At 41.2% G+C, this 9,390-nt stretch overlaps 1 pseudogene; it reads left to right on the top strand.

Annotated features, from left to right (window-relative positions):
- The first annotated feature begins 5,923 nt into the window (after positions 1 to 5,923).
- LOC112313261 (DDB1- and CUL4-associated factor 8 pseudogene) lies at positions 5,924 to 7,651 on the top strand (annotated as a pseudogene).
- Positions 7,652 to 9,390: the final 1,739 nt, after the last annotated feature.

The following is a 9,390-nucleotide window of genomic DNA, read 5'->3' on the forward strand; positions in this document are numbered from 1 at the left end:
ATTATATTTTGGGCACTATTTATGTTAACATGTAATGGCTATGTTATTCTTCTTTAAAGAAATTAATAAATATTTAAAATTTTATCAGCTTTAATTCCTTCTGTGGCAAACATCAGTAGAGGTAAATCACATATGGATGAGTACTTTGGAATTCTCAAAAAATTTTAAGAATGCCAAAGGTGTCCTCAGACAAAACAGTTTGAGAACTGTTTCTAAAAAAATCTTTCTCCTAGAGTAGTAACTTCCTTTTAGATTAAGGAAATAGCTTCTGGGAAAATTAAGTTTATCAGTCAGCCATGTCTTAGAATGAATTACTTTAATCTTTTAATCAAATTGCTTTTGCTTTAATAGCTTGGGTACAGATCATAGTGTTCTGGGTCATCCTGTCCTCCAAAGTTTCATACATACTTATAGGCCATAAGGCAGTGAAGGAAAAAATGAACTCTACCTCCTCTCTGGTTGAACACACTTGCTGATCACAGCAAAAGTGGCCTCTACTGGGACCTCTAATCAGCTGACTCTATCAAATTTGCCCTCTTTATCTCCCCTTTTTGTCCTTAATTCTCTTTTGTATAGTTAAATTCATGGTTCTTTACAAAAAAATGTCAATATGTATAATTAAACTCCTTTGCCCCCCAAATCTCCATTATCCTCAACTAGCAAAAGAACTCAGATTTTAGCTTGAACCTGGATATTTGCCTACTCCATTCCTGTCCTCCAGTACTCCTTCAGAGGAGTACTCCTTCAGACTCCTTTTGTCTGAAATAGACAAAGACTAACAACCATGCTGTCTCATTTCCCTTTTAGGGGATCAAACCACAAGTGGACCCTCTCTACTTCTAGGCAAACATTCTCCATTCCCCTATTGGACTCCTACTCCCATTCACTGAGTTGACTATTTCACACCTTCTTCTGCCTCAAGGACCCAGCACAGCTTTCATACTCCTCATTCATGGCTGATATCCTTCCTTCTTTACTCACTGGGAGAACAGAAGCTATTAGAAAAGAGTATGCACATTTTCCCACCAGCAATGATGGAATCCTACCTGCCTCTGTGCTAAATATTTTGACTCCTTTCCTGTTACAATTCCTCTACCTATGCATTGAATTCTATACCCTCCCCCTATTCAAGATTGTTCTTCCTAAAACTCCCATATCCCCTGCATTATCAGTTTTTACCCTTACTAGTCAATCATTGTCACTATCATAGAACAATCAGTGGTAATTCAGGTTAAAAACAGACTATCTTGATGGCAAGCTCCCTTCTCATAGGAATTACATTGAATGTGTAGATCGCCTTGCATATTGTGGAGATTTTCACATTAGCTGGTCCAACCCATGGACACTGCATGTCTTTCCAATTTTTTGTGTCTTCTTTAAATTCTTTCATCAGTGTTTGGTAGTTTCTATTGTACAAGTCTTGTACTTCTTTTGTTAAGCTATTCTTAAATATTTTATTCTTTCTGGTGCTATTGCAAATGACATTTTTTTCTTAATTTGCTTTTGAATAGTTCATTCTCAGTTATTCTGAATCCAAATCCAGACAGGCACACTACAGGAAAACTACCAGCAAACATTCCTGATAAACATAGATGCAAAACTCCTCAACAACAAGAAAAAAATAGCAAACCAAGTTCAGCAGCACACTAAAATGACAGTACACCATGACCATATGGGATTTATCCCTAGGATGCACGGATGGTTTAACATAAGCAAATCAACTAGAACAAGAATCGATTCACAAAAATGGAGATCACATGGAGGGTTACCAGTGGAGAGGGGGTGGGAGGAGAATGGGGGGAAAGGTACAGGGAATAAGAAGCATAAATGGTAGATACAAAATAGACAGGGGAAGGTTAAGAATACTATGGTAAATGGAGAAGCCAAAGAACTTATATGTATGTCCTATGGATATGAAATAAGATGGGGGGAGTGATGCTGAGGGGGGTAATGGGAGGAGGGAATAAAGGGGAGAAAAACATGAGACAACTGTAATAGCATAGTCACTAAAATACATTTTAAAAGACAAGCAAATTAATCAGTGATATACCATTTAACAGAATGAAGGATAAAAGTCACACAATCATCATAGTAAATGCAAAAAAAACAAAAACAAAAACAAAACTAGACAAAATCCAATATCCTTTCACGACAAAAATTCTTAAAAAACTAGGTATAGGGCTCACTTCAACATAATAAAGACCATATGTGAAAAGCTGACAGCTAACATCACACTAAACAGTGAAAAGCTGAACACTTTACCTTCAAGACCAGGAAAATGTGAAGCATGGCTGGTCTTGACATGTCTATACAACACAGTACTGGAACTCCTAGCCAAGGACATTAGGAAAAAAAAAATGAAAGGCATCCAAATTTGAAAGTGTGAAGTAAAATGAACCGTTTGCAGATGACATTTCCTTATACATGGAAAACTCTAAAAGACTACTAGCACACACACATATGCACACGCAAAACCTGTTAGAATCAATAAATTCAGTAAAGTTACACGATACAAAATTCTACCTTCTTCACATGACTCAGTGGGAAGTACCACCAGGACAACAGAGAGAGGAGAATTAATTTGGGAAATTTGTCTCCCTGGCCCCCTCCTTATCACTTCACCGAGGGATGGTAAATGATAGCCCTTTAAAGGTCAGACTCTCCACACTGCCCATTCTGTCTCAGGTTTTTGATAACTGCTCTCTCACTTCCCCACTTTTAGGCCTAGAGGTACAATATAACGTCTTCCTGTTCTTAAAGACCCTGAGGTCCTGACCTTTCCCTTGTGAACTCCCTACGGCCTTCTCTCACTTTTGTAAAAATCCCACTTACGAACTGCTTCAAATTGCCCAAGTGATACACATTTCTTGACAGTAGCCTGGTGAATCCACCTCACATTCACATTCAATTTAGGATTAAATGTTGAAATTTCCACTTTGAAAATATATTTCAAACCTAAACAGTTTTCACAACCTGTGCCGTCCTTGTCCTCATTTAAGCCACTTTAATTTCTCACCCAGATTAGAGCAATAGTTTAGTACTTCTGCTCTCTCTTCTTACCTCATTCTATTATCCACACAGCAGCCTGTGCCATCTTTTTAAGTCAGACAATGCCATTGCCCTGCTCACAAGCTTCTAAAGGTTTTCCACTACACACAGAATGAAAGAAAAATTAAAATTCTTGATGATGGACAGAAAGGCTCTATGTAGTTGGCCTTTGCATCTCCTGATCCCATTGCCTGACACTCTCTGTCATGCTTACCTGAATTGTTTCAGTCACGGTGGCCTCCTTGAAGTGCCGTGAACACTTGTATTCTGCTACTACTTTAGAGCACTCGCACTCATTGTCACTGTATAGAGAACATTCTTATCCTAGAAATTTCCATGATCCATTTCTCTCTTTTTCTTCAGCCCTCTGCTGAAGTGTCATCCCATAAAAGACACCTCCTTTGAATGCACTGTCTAAAATAACAACTTCCAGTCTATGTCTACTTGCACACATTTATTTCTCTTCATACCACTCATCAGTGCCTTATATGATCTATATGTTGACTTGTCTATTGTCTTTTCCCCCTGTATTTTATGCTCTATGAGTGAAGGGATTATCACGTTCATCAGAACCTAGAAAAGCACGTGGTGTTTATTCAGAAGCTCCAAATAAATTTCTGGAGAATGAATGAATGTATGAATAGGAATGGAAATATACCAAATGGATTAAATAAATGAAAACTTAAAAGAAAAGCCGATTCATAGTCACTTTGCTTAATGAGAATGTATTGTAGAAAAATCAAGTCAAACTAATACAACAGCATCAGATTAAAATAAACTGACTCAAGCTCTGAAAGGGGAACCATTCCTGAAAATGGGGCTAGGCATGTTTCCAAATTGAATTATGAAAGATTCCTTCCCAGGACCAAGCCAGAATGGGCATAATAGGGTTTAAAGCTCTAGTTTCCCTGGGTGGGTGAAAAACTGTTGTGTTTTCTTTTTGTGGTCCATGGCTGAAGACTCCTTGTTAATGAACTACTATGTAATCTAATCTATCATACATAGAAAAGGGTATATAAATGTATATGTATATGTATGTGTATATCTACATATATATGTATGTGTCACTCAATAAACAGTAAAAAATAACAATATACCTATATCCACGACTATCTATACATGTCTCCAATAATTTATTATGCATTCTCTACTCCAGAGTTTAACTTCCTGCTATTCTCTTAAAAATTTTCCTGAATTTTGGCTCAATTATTAACTTGTGGTTCTAAATAGCTTTATTGATCATGAAAACTATAAATTTCTGCCTAAAAAATGAAATTACGGACTATTCTTCTCTCACTTGTGTTTACTCATCATTATTTTAAGATTCACTCATATTGCTGTATTTAATTTTAATTCATGAATCCTCATTTTTGTACATTATTCCAATATAGAAATATATGCTAAATGATTCACCCATGATACTCTCGATAGACTTTCAGGAGGTTTTCAGGTGGCTGTGCTATTCTCTACAGAACACTCTGAGTATTCTTTTACAAGTCTTTCCATTACTTTTAGGGATGGAATTCTTCTCTCCAGAAGAGTATATACTTCTATGTTTCATCGGCTTTCCATTGATCTTGCAATTACTCTGAGGGAAACCTTGTTTTCCCCACTTAGTCAGCAGTTTACTGTAGCCATTCGAAAATTTATGGGTATCACCCTAGATCATTCATTTGCCAAAGCTCTGAAGTTAACATAGCAATCACAATAACTGTCTCTGAAGAGTTGTCTTTGCCTAAAAGCACACACACCCAAGCCTCTTTCCTATTTTGGGAAATATTTACAATATTGTGATACCTTTATAACATCACAGAAGAATTCCTTCTTCATGACTTCATGGTGGTGCTGTCCAAGAATCTCAAACTGAACAAACTCCAAATAAATATATAGAATCCCTGGTGGAGGAAGAAAGAGCTGTGCTTCTATTTCAAATTGGTGATGTAGTCGCTATTTCAATGTCTACATTAAGCTGACCAGTTAATTTCAGCTTTGATGACACAGAGGGTCTACAGTACTCTTCTCACTAAAAAAGCCTTCCAGAGTTTACGGAAAACAAAATACAGGATGCACATTTAAATTTGCTATTCAAATTAATAATAAATGTCTTCATTAGAAGTCATGCCTAATGCAACATTTGGGATCCACTTGTGCTGAAAAGGCACTCATTTTTAAATCCAAAGTGCAATTACCTAGGTGTTGTGCTTTTTATCTGTCAACCCTATGGCTTTTCTACCAATTAGAGTTCTCGAGGTTTCCCTTAAAGTGTTTGATTTGCTGAAGATATTGTTTGCATTTCAGGAGCTCACTATCTGTGGGGGCCTTAGCAATCTCGCATTGCATTTGACTATTCATCTCAGAACTGTATATTATCTGCAGTCAAAGCACCGAGAGGCTCAGGTAAGTGTTTTTCCTGAGGAGGATGGCTTTGTGGCAGGTTCTCTAATAAGAACATCTCTCAACTGAAATATGTTTCAATCTTCAAAAAAAAAAAAAAAAAAGGCAGCAAGACACTGGTTGACAGTGTAAAACAGGTGCATGGACCAGGCTCCAGGACTAGATAATAAAAAAACAAAATACCAAAGCAAAGCAAAGCAAGGCAAAGCAAACCACACCAAACCAAACCAAACCTGAGCAGCCGAATAACCGCGAGATGTACATGGGCAGAAGACTTTTGAACCTCATCGGCTTCCATACTGGCAATGGCTTCTGACGGCGGTCGTTCTTCCGGCTTTTTCCTATCCAAAATGGCGCCTGGCCTGTAGGCCTACCTTCTTCTCCTCCGGCCCATAGCCACCCAGGACTGTCTGGCCACCTTATCCAGGTCTCTAGGACTTTTACCACTACCGCCGGGTAGCTACAGTTACTATCGTCTAAGATGTCTGGTAATGGGGATGGCACAGATGGCTCAGATGAGCACTCCAAAGTGGAGGCCAAGATGGAGACGTCGTCAGATCTCCATTTGACACCCGAACCTCAGATGAACGTGAGACTGACCGGAGACAGTGACGGAGCCGAGGATGGCACTGCTTCCACCTTTGCCAGCCCAGAAAATAAAGGCACGGTTGGGGAAAACTTCGGTGGCCAGGACACACTCGACCACGGTGACGGCGGGCTAAGACGGGAAGTAGAGGAACAGGAACGTGAGGAGGAAGCGGCAGAAGACCTGCATCAGGTACCGTGCAGTGAGAGCACCCCTGATCAGTATTTATCAGATGAGGCTCGGGCCCTGGAGGACTGGGTGTCCTCAGAGACCTCTGCCCTGCCCCGCCCTCGCTGGAATGTCCTTAGTGCTCTTCGAGATCGGCAGCTGGGGTCCAGCGCCCGCTTTGTGTACGAGGCCTGCGGGGCAAGAGTGTTTGTGCAGCGTTTCTGCTTGCAGTATAGCCTGGAAGGCCACCGTGGTTGTGTCAATACTGTTCACTTTAACCAGCGTGGCACCTGGCTGGCCAGTAGCAGTGATGACCTGACAGTGATAGTTTGGGATTGGGCGCGTCAGCAGCCAGTACTGAGCTTTGAAAGTGGTCACAGAAATAACGTCTTTCAGGCCAAGTTCCTTCCCAATTGTGGCGATTCCACCCTGGCCACGTGTGCCCGTGATGGGCAGGTACGGGTGGCACAGCTACCTGCTCTGCCTCACAGCAGCTTCTCTAAGCAGGTGGCCCAACATAGGGGATCCAGCCACAAGCTGGCTCTGGAGCCAGACTCCCCTTTTAAGTTCCTGACCTCAGGTGAAGACGCTGTTGTCTTTGCCATTGACCTCAGGCAAGACCAGCCGGCTTCAAAAGTGGTGGTAACAAAAGAGAATCGGAGGAAAGTGGGACTGTATACGATCTGTGTGAATCCCGCCAATACTTACCAGTTTGCTGTGGGCGGAATGGACCAGTTTGTGAGAATTTATGACCAGAGGAAAATTGACAAGAATGAGAATAATGGAGTACTCAAGAAGTTCTGTCCTCATCACCTGGTCGACTGTGATGCTGGAGTAAACATCACTTGCCTGGTGTACAGCCATGATGGCACAGAGGTCCTGGCCAGTTACACGGATGAAGATATTTACCTCTTCCACTCCGCTAGCTGTGATGGGGCCCAGTATGCTAAGAAATATAAGGGGCACAGAAATAAAGCCACAGTCAAGGGTGTCAGTTTCTATGGCCCTGGGAGTGAGTTTGTGGTGAGCGGTAGCGACGGCGGGCACATCTTCCTCTGGGAGAAATCATCCTGTCAGGTCGTTCAGCTCCTGGAGAGGGCGGACAGGGCAGGTACTGTAAACTGTCTTGAGCCCCACCCTTTCCTCCCTGTGATGGCGACCAGTGGTGTAGACCATGATGCAAAGATCTGGGCACCCACAGCGAAAGACGCCACTCAGCTTCTTGGGTTAAAGGATGTGATTAAGAAGAACAAGCAGGAACGAGATAGAGAATGGTTGGGCGACACTGATGTGTCTGACAGTGACCTGATTTCATTCCTCATGCATCACCTGATATACAGAAGTTCTCATCCTCACATTGGTCACTGGGTACCTCGTTCAGTTGGACTCCTGGAAGCAGAGTCGCGTGAGTCTCCCGGTTCCACAGATGTATCCGAGGACGAGGCCACGGAATAAGACCATGAAGACCAGGGAACAGGACCAAGAACATGTGCAGTGCCTGCCCTCCTGAATGCCTGATACCTGATCCAGCTAGATGTCACCACAGTAGGATGGACTTTAAGTTTGAAATTCACATTCACTTATAGATTTGCCTTTTGTCTTTATTTTCCACAATAAAAAACCACCTTTCATCTCTTTTCCTGTGCTTTCCTTCTTTCCTTTCTCACATGCTTCCTCCCTCATTCCTTTCCTCTCACTGGGTCTCTTTATTCTTCTTTCTTTACCCATTACTTCTGTGTAAATGTGGAAGCAATTTATTGATGGCTTTCTTTGTTCTCTTATGGTACACCTCCAAAGGTTCCCGATTCTGGTGAAATATTAAGAGCCTTATTGAATCTATCTTACCATTTCTGACACTGAAAACTCTTACTTTCTTTCATCATTAGTAGTATGTTAGTAAGTTCTTTGGTTCAGGTGAAAATTGTACAAATGTGTTTATTCTTTACAAGTGAGTAAGATTAAGTACATGCACACATGTGCACACCTGTGTGTACTTACACAGTCTCACAGAGAGTGGGAAGGGAGAGCGAGAATGGACAATGTAGAGAAAAGGTGGTTAGGTAGATGCATAGGAAGTAAATCTATCTGTCTAGAATTAGTAACTTTGTGTTGTTCCGGTTTTCTGAATCCATATGTTAACAATGAGGATTTGAGACTGACGGGGCTGGTAAGGATTAAGTTTAGTGGCCTGATGCTGTTTGCCTGGTACTTTGAATTCTTGGGAAGTTGCATGCCTGAGAACTCCCACAGTATTACCTTCCATAGATCTCTCGGGGACAACCATTTCCTAGAATGTACCAGTCAGGAATATAAGACTTTTTAATATTTGAAAGTATGTATATATTTGAACCAAATTTAAGATTTTCCTGTTTCAATAAAGAGAGTTTCTACTTACAGATAAATTGTGTGATATCATTGGGTGAAATATCTCATTCAACATCGATGCATTGCTCCGGATTGTTTTCAGGGGTTGAGTTGCTTTTAAAAACCCTTTGTTTTAAGCCTTATTAGTGTGCAATAACAGTGTTTCAGTTTTACAGCTGTTATTTATGTTGGAGATGCAGAGGCCCTCCTTGCCCTCAACACCCCTGCGAAGTATAATGCACCCTGCTTTGCAGAGATGTTTGTTGGTAAAGACAGATGTGATAAAACATCCTGTACCCTGACAACAGACTTTCTTGGCTAATGCTCCTTAAATGGATATTATCTCAGGCCCCTTGAGCCCAGTTTGAGAAGTACATAGAATAAGATTACACCTTCGAGTGGAAAATTACATTTCCAAAATTTCTGCTGGCTGAGATTCCAAGTTAGGGACAGCTGCCTAGGGTTCTAGCCCCCTGGAGTAGCCCCTACCAAGCTCTGCTTTAAGGAAAGGAGGTTAAATGTCCCTAAAGAACACATGAGTCTGAAGTACACACTATGGTTTAAAACGTGCCACTAGGAAAGCAGAGTTAAAACTGGAATCCCAAGTTCAGGGCCATCCTGCACAATTGGGTGGGATGTATACTGGCAAGACCATCAACAACAAAAAAAAAGTGAAAGAATGTTTGAAATTTCCAATGACAATGGGTGGCTTTGCAAACAATGGCAAGAGGGGTAAGTACCCAGTCCTTTGCCACCTGCTATTTGGCAGCAGTCTGTCTCTATTGGTGGGAGTGGGGTGGAGGAGGGATGGAGGATTGATGGGGAAAGGG

The sequence above is a fragment of the Desmodus rotundus genome, chromosome X, assembly GCF_022682495.2.
Source record: "Desmodus rotundus isolate HL8 chromosome X, HLdesRot8A.1, whole genome shotgun sequence".
NCBI classification, from domain to species: domain Eukaryota; kingdom Metazoa; phylum Chordata; class Mammalia; order Chiroptera; family Phyllostomidae; genus Desmodus; species Desmodus rotundus.